The 16,245-nt window shown below is 44.5% G+C and overlaps 1 protein-coding gene across 6 annotated transcripts in view; it reads left to right on the top strand.

Annotated features, from left to right (window-relative positions):
* Positions 1 to 16,245, top strand: part of LOC124776416 (leucine-rich repeat protein SHOC-2-like) — a 189,297-nt gene that overhangs the window by 6,948 nt on the left and 166,104 nt on the right. Inside the window, exon 1 of one of the 6 annotated variants that reach the window (XM_047251404.1) lies at positions 15,420 to 15,637. The exons of the other annotated variants lie outside the window; for them this stretch is intronic. The gene's annotated coding sequence lies outside the window, so the exon portion shown is untranslated. Of the gene's footprint in view, positions 1 to 15,419; positions 15,638 to 16,245 lie in introns of those variants that run through there. 6 annotated transcript variants of the gene reach the window in all.

Here is a 16,245-nt window from a genome sequence, read left to right as displayed (position 1 = left end):
ATTCGCTCATTACTTTGTCCAGGACGATGTTGAACAATAGCGGGGATAGTCCATCTCCTTGTCTTAGGCCAGTGTGGATTTCAAAGGGGTCTGAGATTTCGCCCATGAATTTGACTTTGGATTTTGTATCGGTTAGTGTCTGTTCGATTAGTCTTCGGGTCTTTTGGTCTAGGCCTTTTTCTCTGAGGATTTGGATGAGGGACTTTCTGTCGATCGAGTCGTAAGCCTTTTTGAAGTCGACGAAAGTGCAGATGATTTTTTTGGGGCTTGTCATGTGGGATTTTATGATTGATTTCAGGTTGAAGATTTGTTCGGGGCAGGCTCTGTTGGGTCTGAAACCCGCTTGGTATTTCGAGATGGCGGGTTCCAGTTGTCCTTGCGTTCTGGTGAGAAGGCAGGTTGATAGAATTTTGTAGATGACCGGTAGCAGGGAAATTCCTCTATAATTGTTTGTGTCTGTCCTGTCACCTTTCTTGTGTAGCGGGTGAATGAGTGCGGTCTTCCAGTCGTCAGGTATGATTTCGGTTGTCCAGGTGTTCTGTATGATTTGTGTGATTTCGTTTAGCGAGTTTGGTCCTAGGTTCTTCAGCAGTTCTGCCGTTATTCCATTTTCACCGGCTGCCTTGTTGTTTTTCAGTTTCTTTATGCAGTGGAGGATTTCTTCTTTTGTTGGTGATGGTGAGTCTTCCGGTGCGTTGGCCGGTTCTCGGGGTTCGAAGGTTGAGTTAGGTTCCGGGCAATTTAGTAATTTTGAAAAGTACTTCGCGAGCTCTTCACAGTTTTCTTTGTTGGTAAGTGCCAGTTTTCCGTCTTCTTTTCTGAAGCAGAGGTTCTGTGGTGAGTATCCTTTGACTTGGTTGGCGAACGTCCTGTAGAAATCCCGTGTGTTGAAATTTCTGAAGTCTTCTTCGATGGAGTTTAGCTGATCGTTGATGTATTTGCGTTTCTCTTGTCTTATTGTTTTCGATGTTTGTCTTCGAATTTCATAGAAGTTGTCCCGTGTTTCTTGTGTTTTGTTGCTGTTGTAGTTTGTGAAAGCTGTTCTTCGATTTTGTAGGGCGATTTCGCAGGTAGTGTTCCACCAAGGGTGCCTGGGTTTTCTAGTCAGCGGGATCAGTTCTTTGGCTGTGTTCACAATTTTTTGTTTAAAGCTGGTCCAATCTTTCGCCTCTTGTTTTTCCCAGTGTTCTGTGATGTTCGATTCTCTGATCTTTCTTGTATCAAATTTCGGTGAGGTCAATTTCTTTTTGTGTTGTCTTCTTGGTGTGAGTTTGATTTTGATTCTTGTTAGGTAGTGGTCCGAATCTATGTTGGCGCCTTTTCTCACTTGGACGTCGTGGATTTCTTTCTGGTATTCATAGGAGATTGCCACGTGATCTATCTGGAATTCGCCTAGTGAGTGGACTGGTGATCGCCACGTCTTTTGTTTCTTGGGCTTTTTCATCAGGGAGGTTGACATGATTTTGAGGTTGTTTTGCTGGCAGAGTTCGATCAGTCTGGTGCCGTTTTTGTTGGTGAATTTGTGTGCAGGGAAATTTCCTACTGTTTTTCTGTAGCGTTTTTCTCTGCCGATTTGTGCGTTGAAATCGCCTAGTAGAATATAGGATTATTATATTATTATTATTATATTATTATATAACTGTCACATTCAGCACATCTAATCTTATATACTACGGAATGATTGTATTTCATTTGTTTTGTCGTTGCTGGTTTATGTCTTAGTCTATGTGCCATTTGCCCTTCATTCTGAAATGCCACTGCGATGTTTTTTGGAAAGCATTTAGCAATTCTTTCCGACACACGCCCTTTGTATGTCAGGGTGACATACTTCTTAACTTTAATTCTCCTAGAATCGCTACTGATACCCGCGGATTTGTTTTTGATCTTGTTAAACATACGTGTAACATCTTCTGTCCTGTATCCATTACCTGCTGCAACTTGCTTAGTAATACCTAGTTCTTTCTGCAACTCATCTTCCTGTAGTGGCAATCTGAGGGCTCTGTTGCACATTGCATGAAAGTACGCTCTTTTATGCTGTGCCGGGTGGTGCGACGTCGCTACTTTGATGTTGTCGGAGCAAGTGTCTTTTCTATAGACGCCGAAAACGTGCCTGCCTCCCTCCTTTCTGACGGTCAAATCTAAATAGTTAATCGCCCCATTGTTTTCCATTTCTAGTGTGAATTGAATTTTTGGTTGCTGTTCGTTTAAAACTTTAGTCATTTCCTCTACGTCTTCTTTTTTCCCTTTGAATAATAAAAGTGTCGTCAACATACCGTCTGTAATAAATTAACTTCTCCTTAATTTCTGGAAAAGAGCTAAAAACTTTGTTCTCAAAGTCATTCATAAAAATTTCAGCTAAAATGCCTGATAGACTGTTTCCCATAGCTAAACCTTCATCTTGAATAAAAACTTTATCGTTAAAGATAAAACTATTAAAACTCAATGTGAACTCTAGCATATCCACGAGTTCGACGATTTCACCCATGCTCATTGACCTATTTTTTATCAGGTTTTTCCTTATAATTTGCAAAGTTTCTGGTATTGGTATATTAGTGTAGAGGTTCACGACGTCCAATGAGGCTAGGACTGCATCCTCTGGGATTGCAATGTCCTTCACTTCGTTCGCGAAACACACACTATTTTTTACGTTGTAAACTTGCTCGTATTTATACGCAGATTTTAACATACGGCACAAATCCCTATTCAATAGCTCATTGACGGCTTCTTTCCCATTACAAATAACACGCATTGGTTTGTTCTCTTTGCGCAATTTTATTTGCCCTCTTGCTTTGCGAAAAAAGCATGTCAAATTTAAAAGAACGCAAAATCCCCAAGACTGGCAAAGTTTTGCAGAATTTCCGAAATATAGCGCGTACGTCAATGCGAGATGCTTTTAATAATTTCTACAACGAAATTCTGTCTCGAAATCTGGTAGAAAACCCAAAGGGATTCTGATCATACATAAAGCACACCAGTGGCAAGACGGAGTCAGTACTTTCACTGCGCGATGGCAACGGTGAAGTCACTGATGACAGTGCCGCTAAAGCAGAGTTATTAAACACGGTTTTCCGAAACTCCTTCACCAAAGAAAACGAAGTAAAAATTCTGAATTACAATAATAATGGCCAAGATGAGAAACATAGAAGTAGATATCCTTGGTATAACAAAGCAGCTTAAATCACTTAAGAAAGCCAAGGCCTCCGGTCCAGATTGTATACCAGTCAGGTTCCTCTCAGAGTATGCTGATACAATAGCTCCATATTTAGCAGTTATATACAACCGCTCGCTCACAGAAAGACCCGTATCTAAAGACTGGAAAATTGCTCAAGTCACACCAATACGCAAAAAGGGAAGTAGGAATTACGGGCCCATATTACTAACGTCGATTTGCAGTAGGGATTTGGAACATCATACTATATTCGAACATTACGAAGAACCTCGAAGAAAACGATTTATTGACACATAGCACGGATTCAGAAAATATCGTTCTTGCGAAACACAACTAGCTCTTTATACTCGTCATGTAATGTGTCAAATTGATTCCATATTTTTAGATTTCCAGAAGGCTTTTGACAACGTTCCTCACGAGCGTCTTTTAGCCAAACTGCGTGCCTACGGAATACCGCCTCAGTTGTGCGACTGGATTGATGATTTCCCATCAGAAAGGTCAGAGTTCGTAGTAACAGACGGAAAGTCGTCGAGTAAAACAGAAGTAATATCTGGCGTTCCCCAAGGAAGTGATATAGGCCCTCTATTGTTCCTGATCTATATTAACGACGTAGGAGACAGATCTGATTGCCGTCTTAGATTGTTTGCAGATGATGCTGTCATTTACCGTCTTGTAAAGTCATCAGATGATCAAAATTACTTTCAAAATGATTTAGATAAGATGTGTATGGTGCGAAAAGTGGCAATTGACCCTGAATAAAGCAAAGTGCGAAGTACATGAGTACTAAAAGAAATCAGCTAAATTTCGATTACGCGATAGGGATTACAATTACAAATAACGTAAATTGGAACTATCACATAGGTAGTGTTGTGGGTAGAGTAAACCAAAGACTGAGATTCAATGGCAGTACACTTAGAAGATGCAACAGATCTACTAAAAAGGCTGCTTACGCCACGCTTGTCCGCCCTACTCTGTAGTGTTGCTGTGCCGTGTGGGATCCTCTCAGGTGGGACTGACAGATGACATCGAAAAAGTACAAAGAAGGGCAGCTAGTTTTGTATTATCGCGAAATAGGGGAGATAGTGCCACAGACAGGTTACGTGAATTGGAGTGGCAATCATTAAAACCAAGGCGTTTTTAGTTGCGACGGGATCTTCTCATGAAATTTCAATCACCAGTTTTCTCCTCAGATTGCGGAAACATTCTGTTGGCACCCACATACATAGGGAGTAATGATCATCACGATAAAATAAAAGAAATCAGGGCTCGCACGGAAAAATTTAAGTGCTCGTTTTTGCCGCGCGCCATTCGAGAGTGGAACGGTAGAGAGACAGCTTGAAGGTGGTTCGTTGAACCCTCTGCCAGGCACTTTATAGTGAATAGCAGAGTTATCACGTAGATGTATATGTTTGTTTCCGTTTCGCATGTAGAAGCGGCTGCTTTAGTTTCCAGGTAGGTAGAGACAACGTGTTTACTTTCGTCAAAGTAAGTAAACACTAAGTAACTGTTCCGTGTTCTTTCGAGAACAACTCCGTGTTTTAATTTTTCCTCTTTCCAATTTCTTCTCCTTATTTGCTCAATTTCGTTCCCTGTTTGCTTTGAAATTAATTTTTTCCGCCCTATGCCGCCCCAAAATTTTGCCATTCTTGGCGGCCGCTTAGTCTTGCCTAGTCTACCATTGTACAAACGGCCCTGTCGGAAACTGATTTCCTCATTTTCGCTAGAGATTGGTTGCATCATTTAAGCCACCTAACTACCGTATTGGACCGACTTGAATTCGCAGTGACGCGTGGGTTTGCCACACAGTACCTCTGCGCTTTCTTCAGCGTGCTTTGTTCCTATTTGAGTAGTGTAGTTCATCACTATGGTGGCATTACCTATACCATCCCATCCTTCTGGTGTGCTGTTTCTAAGTTAGTTATCTGAGCAGTTGGACGCAAACAAGTAACGACAATTAGAATAGAAATCAGCGCAGGTTGTGTACTCGGGTGGTCTGATAGATAAAAGCAGACACTCGAAACAGGGGAATTGGTATCGAATCCTGGGTCTGACTCAAGCTTTCAGTTGTCGTATTGTAATAATTACTTCCGCATTTTTAGCGTTAAGGAACCACATTATCTTTGATTTCAACATTTCGGTATTTGCAAAACGGTTTCCATGAGATGAATTTGAGCAGGAGCCCACGTGCCTTATACGCAGACCGGTTGTGCCAGATCAGTCAGTGGTGCCGAACAGACTTAAGAGTTTAGAAAAATTCTCCTATAGCGTTGAAAATGCTGAGCGCCTTTTGGAGACATAAAATAAAGCATTTTATGCATTAGTAACATGCACTTCCGTGTTTGGAAACGCGTTGCATACTTCATACTATTACAAAGCTACAATGTTCCATTAATAATAACAATAATAATAATAGTGAGCAAGATGTATGAGACAGGCGAAATACCCTCAGACTTCAAGAAGAATATAATAATCCCAATCCCAAAGAAAGCAGGTGTTGACAAATGTGAAAATTACCGAACTGTCAGTTTAATAAGTCACAGCTGCAAAATACTAACGCGAATTCTGTACAGACGAATGGAAAAACTGGTAGAAGCCGACCTCGGGAAAGATCTGTTTGAATGCCGTAGAAATGTTGTAACACGTGAGGCAGTACTGACCCAACGACTTACCTTAGAAAACAGATTAAGGAAAGGCAAACCTAAGTATCTAGCATTTGTAGACTTAGAGAAAGCGTTTGACAATGTTGACTGGAATACTCTCTTTCAAATTCTAAAGGTGGCAGGGGTAAAATACAGGGAGCGAAAGGCTATTTACAATTTGTACAGAAACCAGATGGCAGTTATAAGAGTCATGAAAGGGAAGCAGTGATTGGGAAGGGAGTGTAGCCTATCCCCGATGTTATTCAATCTGTATATAGAGCAATCAGTAAAGGAAACAAAAGAAAAATTCGGAGTAGGAATTAAAATCCATGGAGAAGAAATAAAAACTTTGAGGTTCGCCGATGACAGTAAAGGACCTGGAAGAGGTGCTGAACGAAATGGACAGTGTCTTGAGAGGAAGATATAAGATGAACATCAACAAAAGCAAAACGAGGATAATAGAGAGTAGTCGAATTAAATCGGGTGATGCTGCGGGAATTAGATTAGGAAATGAGAGGCTTAAAGTAGTAAATGAGTTTTGCAATACACTAAATAGATTCAGAAGGATGTAGGTTGCAGTAGGTACTGGGAGATGAAGAAGCCTGCACAGGATAGAGCAGCATGGAGAGCTGCATCAAACCAGTCTCTGGACTGAAGACCACGACAACACATAATAATACTTTTATTTACAAATGAACTGGTAGAGTGGAATTTCAGCTTTGTTACTTGTAAAACAAGTTAACTCGACGGGCCTTCTTTTTCCCGAATCTTTCGATGATATCGTTCATGTATATCTGTTTTCAAGTATTCGCAGTACAGGTTTTTCAGTTGAGATACTAGCATGTGCTAGTAAGCAGTCCTGATCTATACTGTTTCTCAGACAAATTTTTACGTATTTTAAACATGAAAAACTCATTTGAACTGAAGCACTTGTTGCAGGAATGGTAGCAGTTAGACAAGCTAGTTTGAAAGTTTCTGGAATAACTTCTTCCATTTCACTCTCAATCATTCTTTTGGTAACATCTTCCAAAGTGACGGAGTGAAAGGTTTCTTGATGCTGCGAAGCAGATACAGTCTCCAGTTCTACTCACATATGCAGGAGATTCGAGGATGCGCTCAGGTTTGTAATAATGGGTCCACATCGTTTACATGGAAAACAATCGACTCGGTGGCCATCAGTAACAGGAGGTGGGTAGCACAGACAAAATGTGATCAGTGACTACAAGCAGGCAGCACTGGCGAACTGAGTAGCATCCCTAGTTTAAGAAAGAGTAGTTTATCACTATACGAAAATCTTGTTTCTCGTTGTATTACAATATTATCCAATACCTCCGATGCATTCATCCATCATTTCAGCTGTATTCATTGATGCCCCAGCTTGAAAATTAGTCGAGTGTTTCGTGGAATTTAAAAAGTCGATTACTTTATCTTTATTTCTCAAGCTTTTCTTGTAAGCTATTCATTCTGATACAGCATTATTGCAAAACTGTGCACCATTATTTTTTCCTGGAGAATGTTGAAAAGTAGTTGAGTCTTTAAAAATATGCTTCGGAAAACAGAGAAAAGAAAAGCAAAGACAAAACCTAGGAGGCTATTTTTGAAACCACAGTCTTCTCTTGTAGTCGTTGCACTAAAGTCTGGACTGTCAATTTTTTCTTTAAAACCACACTTAGCCCCGGACGGTTTTTGGTGAATGGCACATATTATTTTGGCGCTACAGTTCCATATCGTTTCACTGTTCAAAGAAATGCGTTTACCAACAATTCTGTCGAGAACTGCTATGCGCTTCGAAGAGCGCCGAAAGAAAGCAGAGTTCCCCGAAGCATGGAATTCTTACCGGTTTTACACAGGAACAGCTTTCCTGTAAAACTAGATTTAAATGATGTGCAAAACGCTGCCTGAGACGGACGAAGACGGGTTTACAAGGTTCGCTAGAAAGTACACAGCCAGGGCAGTCGTGTTAGCAGCAGCAGCAGACAGGGTAAACACCGCCAACCGATTCAACAGCCTCCCTGACGCAACAACGAAGGCATCTGACACACAGCAGCAGACGAGTGCGCCCCCTCGCCGACCAGTTGTCATCCAGTGGGGGGCACCTTCAAGGACTTCGAATCGAAGATAAAACAGGAGGTGAAGAGCACCTTCACGACGCCGACGGCAGACCGAGACCTGTACCACGTAATCACACGTGCTGTGGACGACTATCAAGGTGTGATGGAGCTGACGAAGCACGGAGGACTCCTCTCTCAATTGTGTTCGTCTGAATCAGTGAAGACGTTGAAGGTGGTTTTTTAGAAACTGTCTATCAACACGGATCCCATCTACCTCCGGGAGCTGGTGGAAGAAAAGAGTTACATCATCCACACCATATCGCAGATGAAGTCACCCAGAGACAACAGTGACATGCCGCTCTTCTATGTCCTGGATGACAATCTTATACATAGGAAAATATTCCTGGAGAAGAGGGTGGGCAGCACAGAAGTCACTGTGGAGAAATTACGGTGCAGAAGAGGACTTCCACAGTGCTTCAATTGCCAAGGAATCGACCATATCGCGAAGTATTGTCAGATGACGCCGCCCTGCGCCATATGCGAGGGAAACCACATCAGCAGGGAGTGTCCACTCCCCAAAACAGACTGTCCGACCTGCTGTAACTACAGAGAGGCGCATGTTGCAAACTACAGGGGCTGCAAGGCATTTAGAGAGCAGCAGCCAGGGAGCGACCTGCTCCCTCCAGGCCTGTGCAAGTGGGCAAGAACATCGTTGTGGCTGACGCTACACACACGGCACTGACAATGGGACCAGCCCAGAGACTACTCGCCTGCCCCCTCCACCCCCTGGGACGTCCAAGGGCGCGGACGGTGGAAAGAGCAGTGGGTGCCAGCCGGAGCAGCACCAGCAGCAGAGCCGCCAGCCAGGGCAGGAAACCGGTGCAGTAGACGGGGATAGCGGCCCAACAACGAAACCTCCGCTTCTAAACCCGCCGAGCAAATCTTGCCTACACCGACGCATACAACGGAGACGCCAGCTGCGCCCAGTAAAGCTGCAGAGCTGTGCAAGATGCTGCAAGATTTTAAGCAGCTCATTCTGCAGCTTCCGCAGATGCTTCTATCTGCCCTGATTGCAGCCAACCAGGCCACCACCGCACGAGCAGCCCGTGCCCCACATCGTGGCTAACTCAGCAATACTGGGGCTAACCATTTGCATCTGGAATGCAAACAGCATTAGAGACCAAGTAGGCGAATTTTGGCAGTTTCAGTGTGATGAGGCCACGGACGTCTGCCTTGTCACGGAAACCTGGCTGAAACCAGGAGTGCATGTGCGGGCACTGAACTTCCAGTGCTACCGCAATGACTGAGAGACGTTGGGTGGCGGACAGCGGTGTATGTGAAGACATCACTACGCCACCATCCCTTCCAGCTGCCAGAGTTGACCACAGTAGAGGCTACTAGCTAGTGTCCTGGTCAACACTTCAGCAGGCCAGGATGGCTGCTGCAACTGCAACATTTTCACATCCTGCTGTCGGTGCAAGGCAACTTATTCATTAGTGGCGACTTCAATGCTAACACCTGGAATGGAACTCCTAGTGGGAGGAGGCTACTGTGAGTAGCCAAACAACATTATGCGATGGTGCTCGGGCCTTTTGACCCCACTCACTACCCCATTGTCCTAGACGTCGCGATCATCAAGGGTGCCGCACAAGACGCCATCGCCACCACACATGTGCTATTATCTAGCCACTGACGTAGTCGCACCACCGGAGGGCTGCAAGCAGTACTGCACTGTTGCCTGATACCATTTTCGGGACCACCTTGAGGAGACAATCGCTGCCATGTGCTACCTGCAGGCCGAGGGCACTGACGAGGCCCTTGCCACATTCACGTGCCTGACACACGAAAAAGCAGCAGCAGTCACACCGTGAAAACGAAGACGACCTTGGGAACACTCGAAACAGCTCCCACCAAACATCCTCCAGGCTATCAGGGAGAAGAACGGCCTGTTCCGAGAGTGGCAGGTTACACAACAGCCGGCAGTGAAGGCCACGATCAAAAAAATGCGTTGCGAAATAGAAGACGGAACAGCCTGGAGGCTGACTAAGAGCATCCTACAACGACGCCAGCAAATCCCGCTGCTCCAGGTGGAGCGTGACGTCATCCTCGAACCTGAAGCTAAAGCCAGCGCGTTAGCGGACGCTTTCGCCGCCAATTTCACGCCGGTGAAGGACATCATGGACGAAGAACAAGTCCGCCTGCTGGAGCAGCGTCTCCTTGTGTTCCTGGTGCACAGAGAGGTGGACGATGTGATCGAACAAGTCACAGAAGAAGAGATCGCGCAGCAACTCGCGCGCCTGCAGACGACGAAGACAGGCGGTTGTAATGAACTGCCGAAGATGCTCCCACCGAAAGCTGTGTAGCAAGTGACGAGAGTCTTCAACTCCATGCTGAGGACTTACAACTTCCCATCTGTGTGGAAACCTGTGGAAGTTGTAGCAGTCCCCAAGGCAGGAAAGGACCTGCGGCTGGAGCAGAACCACAGACCGTTCAGCCTGTTGCCCACAGTTTCGAAGATATTCCAGAGGTTGTTTATCAAGAGGCTGTGGCGACCCGTCAGAGAGGAAGGCCTGCTCCCTGACGAACAATTTGGCATCAGGAGGGCCACTCTAGACAGCAGCAGTTGCTTCGATTGATAGAGGAGGCGATGGGGGCGCTGGAACGTCGCGAGTATCTTGGGCCGGTACTCCTGGACGTTCTGAGGGCCTTCGACAGCCTGTGGCACGAGGGCCTTGTGTGTAAATTACACAACTGGCCACTAACATTGCTACACCAAGAAGAAATGCAGATGATAAACGGGTATTCATTGGACAAATATATTATACTAGAACTGTCATGTGATTACATTTTCACGAAATTTGGGTGCATAGATCCTGAGAAATCAGTACCCAGAACAACCACCTCTGGCCGTAATAACGGCCTTGATATGCCCGGGCATTGAGTCAAACAGAGCTTGGATGGCGTATACAGGTACAGTTGCCCATGCAGCTTCAACAAAATACCACAGTTCATCAAGATTAGTGACTGGCGTATTGTGACGAGCCAGTTGCTCGGCCACCATTGACCAGACGTTTTCAGTTGGTGAGAGATCTGGAGAATGTGCTGGGCAGGGCAGCAGTCGAACATTTTCTGTATCCAGAAATGCCCGTACAGGACCTGCAACATGCGGTCGTGCATTATCCTGCTGAAATGTAGGGTTTCGCAGGGATCGAATCAAGGGTAGAGCCACGGGTCGTAACACATCTGAAATGTAACGTCCACTGTTCAAAGTGCCGTCAATGCGAACAAGAGGTGACCGAGATGTGTAACCAATGGCAGCCCATACCATCACATCAGGTGATATGTCAGTATGGCGATGACGAATACACACTTCAAATGTGCATTCACTGCGATGTCGCCAAACACGGATGCGACCATCATGGTGCTGTAAACAGAACCTGGATTCATCCCAAAAAATGACGTTTTGCCATTCGTGCACCCAGGTTCGTCGTTGAGTACACCACTGCAGGCGCTCCTGTCTGTATGCAGCGTCAAGGGTAACCGCAGCCATGGTCTCCGAGCTGATGCTCCACGCTGCTGCAAACATTGTCGAACTGTTCGTGCAGATGGTTGTTGTCTTGCAAATGTTCCCATCTGTTGACTCACGGATCGAGACGTGGCTGCACGAACCGTTACAGCCATGCAGATAAGATGCCTGTCATCTCGACTGGTAGTGATATGAGGCTGTTGGGATCCAGCTCGGCGTTCCGCATTACCCTCCTGAACCCACCGATTCCATATTCTGCTAACAATCATTGGATCTCGACGAACGCCAGCAGCAATGTCGCGATACGATAAACCACAATCGTGATAGGCTACAATCCGACCTTTATCAAAGTCAGAAACGTCATGGTACAAATTTCTCCTCCTTACACGAGGCATCACAACAACGTTTCACCAGGCAACGCCGGTCAACTGCTGTTTGTGTATGAGAAATCGGTTGGAAACTTTCCTCATGTCAGCACGTTGTAGGTGTCGCCACTGGCGCCAACCTTGTGTGAATGCTCTGAAAAGCTAATCATTTGCCTATCACAGCATCTTCTTCCTGTCGGTTAAATTTCGCGTCTGTAGCACATCATCTTCGTGGTGTAGCAATTTTAATGGCCAGTAGGGTACTTACACAGAGGCTACTGGTTTCACACGCACGCCTGCTCCAGTCCTACCTGACTTGGCGCCTCCCATTACAGCTGGAGTACCGCAAGGGTCCTTCATCGGCCGCTTGCTTTACTCACTTCAGACCGACGATGTCCCGAAGAGGCAGGGGGTGCACATCACGCTCTATGCCGACACACAGCTTTATATGGACGCAGCATCAACGCCAGGTTGCTGCGTCTCCACCTACAATCGGCTTGCGGCGTCCTAGGAGCTAGGGCAACAAAATGGCGGCTCAACGCGGCCTAAAGCCAGGCGGTGATATTCACGCACAATTATATTCCCGCCGACCTGCAGCCACTCAGCGTCATGGGAGGCCCCATCCCATGGACGAACACTGGACGCTACCTAGGCGTCACTTTGGACTGGCGCCTGACGTGGAAGGCGCATTTGTGTTCCCTTGCTTCCATTCGGTACAAGACTACAGTGGCGACGAAAACACTACATCTGATGTTCTGCAAGTAGCTCTGAAATACTGAACACTTGTGTGGATAGTGTTTAATATGAAATGAAACCACTTAGATGATCTTTAGAAGACACGTGCCATGCTAAACCCCTAGACAGATTCCTCAGATCGTCGAAACCCTCAGAAGACCATACAGTTTTTCTTGTGCTTAAGAGCAAACATGATTGGGAAAATAATTTTCCTTTTGTAATGCTAGCACAGAACCATTTGTGCCACTCGTACCATGAACTAAGGAATGCACTTGAAAAACGACAGTTTCTGCAAGATAGTAATAACGTCCTCACTCGAAAACATTACATCAGAACTCACACGAGACAGGATTTTATCCATATTCACTGCACACAGGACAACTACTGCACACAGAAAAACTAACATAAGAGAAACCTAGAGAGGTGACATCACAGCTGGTGGCCTCCCGTGCCATGTAAGCACATGGCAATATGGCAACGACAGCCTGTACTCCCTCTTCTGTTCCTACTTCATGGTTACCACGGCTTTAAGGTGGCCTGGCATCCGCATAAATAGAAACGGACTCGCGTCTCCGTCTGTCTTGGCTTACGGTTAAGCTCTCGCACTTTGACTTGCTCTCTAGTGTTGGCAGTGTAGAAGGAATAACGTAAGCTAACGTATTTCGTGCTCGCTGACAAAAGTGCATAAATGTTTATTGCTAAATTATTATTGCAACAACGACTACCACTTCTGCCATACAAAAGTGAAGATGCGTGGCTTCTGACAAGCTGCCACTGTGGAAAAGGGCTGCAAATTTGTAGACATGAAGAATAAAGATGTAGAATGTGGATGACCTTTGCTTTAACTGTTAAGAGTTTTCACATAAGAAATTCTGAGGCGTTACATTTGAGCGCGCCCGCGTTCATACGAAACTTACGTCGTAGACATCACTTTCTAAAGTACGATGTGGCGCTAATTCTCGCTTACACATTGTTTTACCTACAAAATGAGCTTATGCAAGCAAAAGGCTCATGTCCAGTCTATAACCTCCCTAGTTGCCCTCCCGCTCCCACAAGTTCTGCCAGGATGACAGACGCTGTGTGTGAAAGACGCTGTTCAACATGCAGACTGCGTTTAGAAGAATCTTTATTGATTCGATTTATTTACACCTACAATTCTACTAAATCACCTGTTAAGCATTGACGAAAGCCACTTGCAGTGCTATAGCTGTCTGTTTCCAAAGAATTGAACGAGGGCTCTTAGTTCTGGAGGGTAACATATAGTTCATAAGACTTGTACAAACATGACGTAATTTCATGTCACACGCAACTATCGAAGATTACAGGCACTGCTATCGACTTTCGTAAACACTTGATGCTGGGTGCTTGAAAAACATCGTATTGGATTCCGCAGTTTTGTATCGTAACTTCGTGTTATGAAAGTATGCAGTTTCAAGGCAGTGACACACTAAAGATTTATAAAAACACATCATTATTGATACGGTTTGTTATACTTAAACTTCACCTAATGACGTATTGGCTATTAAAGTCGTCGAAGCTGTAAGTTATAGTACAAAAGGAAGAATTTCTTAATTCATTTTGGTTTAGTGGTTACGAGCATCGAGTTATAAACTGTAGGTAGCTGTAAAGGTGGTTTGCATCCCGCCCCATTTGAGTTTTTTTCTCTTTTTTCGCCTTCCCAATAGGTTCTGAGACTTTATTACTGACCTAATAGAAGTATATTTCTTCCGTAATATTCGATGTTGTGTATAGAACGTTTTTTTTCTCTCCCCCCCCCCCCCCCCCCCCCTCGGTATGAATTGTCATTGACAGTAATTTACAAGTTACGCGTGAAACACGCAAATGCGAATAAATATTCAAAACACGTTTATCATCTGGTAAAACAAACTACCACCCAGAATAAACAGCAGAGACTGGCACTTTTGCAAAGGAATTAAAAAGCAACTTAGTCGCAACCATCTATAGAGTACGAAAGAAAATTTACGAGATAGTTCTCTTAAGACACTTCTTTGTCAAACAAATCCTTAACTACATCTTTAACCATCAATATGACGTTGTTCATAATTTTATTACAACAAATATTATTTATACTGAGAGAGATCCTCACTGTTTTGAAACAGCATTTATTCATCGGGCATAAGATAAATGAACCGCTGCGTTAATTCATCTGCTACCTATTCTTTCTAATTACAAACCAACAGAACTTTATATATTTGTAAACGACCTAGCTTCCAGGTTAACGTGCCCTGCAGTAAGGAAAAAGCGTTACCTCCTGTTCTCTCTATTTTATGTGAATGCTATTGCTTTGAACGTTATGTTCGCTACGCGCGTTGTGAACCAAACGATCACGGAAGTCGATAGACAGCTCCTTTCATATTGGATACAGGGTAACCTACAGTTCACAAGGCTTTATGCAAACATGACATTCGTAGAGATTACCCAGTTCTGGATGGGTGAGCTTGGCAAAGCCACGCGTGACGTCACGTGTACACTCCGTATCGAAGGCGACAGAATGAGCGTATCGACTCATCTACGTCTACTTGTACGGCTAAACTCTGCAAACCATCTTGAGAAGCATGGTAGAGGGTGATCGTTCGAGACGCTGTACTACTGTAGCCTCTTTTGCAGAAGAAATAAAGGAGCAGTTTATTATACATTCATATATATTCATCATATATTATATGATATATTTTATATAAATTCCCTTCAATTTTGGAACCGATTGACGTCTTTCTTTTCTTTGAAGGTATGAACCTGCCAATTCTTGGAAAAGAATGACCTCACAATATGATGTACTCATTATATGAGATATTCAGTTGGTATATTCACTGCAGTTTGGGGAGATGTTGGTGTCTTGTTTTCTTTGGAAGTATGAACCTGCCAACTTTTGGAAAAAAAAGACTCACAATATACTACAGTCGAGTGGTAACTGTGACGAGAGGCATCGGTCTCTCGTCCACAGCCACCGCGACTGTATGTTTGCGTCTCGTGTGAGGTTTGTAATTTCGTGTGTTTCTTAACAAAGTCCTGTAAGTAGGACGTGGAACTCAAACAGAACAGGTTGTATCCAGTGCAACTTCGATTGGAATCCTCCGCTTCTACTGCCTTAGATATTCACAAATGTGTACATGAGGAACAGATTGCTCGTGAAGGTATTATGGTGTTTCAGTTGGGTGTCGTTCTGAACTCTGTCTTTATCAGAATGAAAACTTAGGAATTAAGTGAAAGTATTGTAACTTCTACTGGTGGCAATAGAAATTTAATCATTTTGATGGCTTGGTTAATGATGTAGAAAATGTACATGCTGGATATGGGATCCGTAATATACATAATGTACGTAATGCCAGCCACTCCCGCCCTAAGGCTCACGTCCCGAAATCTCTGGACAATTGCGATTACGTCATGCTCCGAGATGACACTGTCCATGCTCCCCTACAACCTCCATATACCGGCCCGTACTGAGTTCTCCAGTGCTCAGCAAACATCTATGACATCCAGACAAAAGATTCAGCGGTTGCTCTCTCAACAGACTTAAGCCTCCTCATGTTGAGCCCACTTCTACCCCCCTTCAGGTCACGACCACGCCACTCACTGTCGTGGCTCACGACGCTCCGACCACTCCCTCCATGTCGGACTTACACACTCGGTCGAGTGACTTCCAGTTCCAATCGTCAAGCTCTTCTCTGACCTCGCCCTCTACTCCGATCTCACACACTCCGTTGAGTGATCACATGCTCCCCACGTCGAGCTTACCTACAAT

The sequence above is a fragment of the Schistocerca piceifrons genome, chromosome 2 (genome assembly GCF_021461385.2).
Source record: "Schistocerca piceifrons isolate TAMUIC-IGC-003096 chromosome 2, iqSchPice1.1, whole genome shotgun sequence".
Lineage (NCBI taxonomy): Eukaryota > Metazoa > Arthropoda > Insecta > Orthoptera > Acrididae > Schistocerca > Schistocerca piceifrons.
This window is presented reverse-complemented; position numbering and strand designations above follow the sequence as displayed.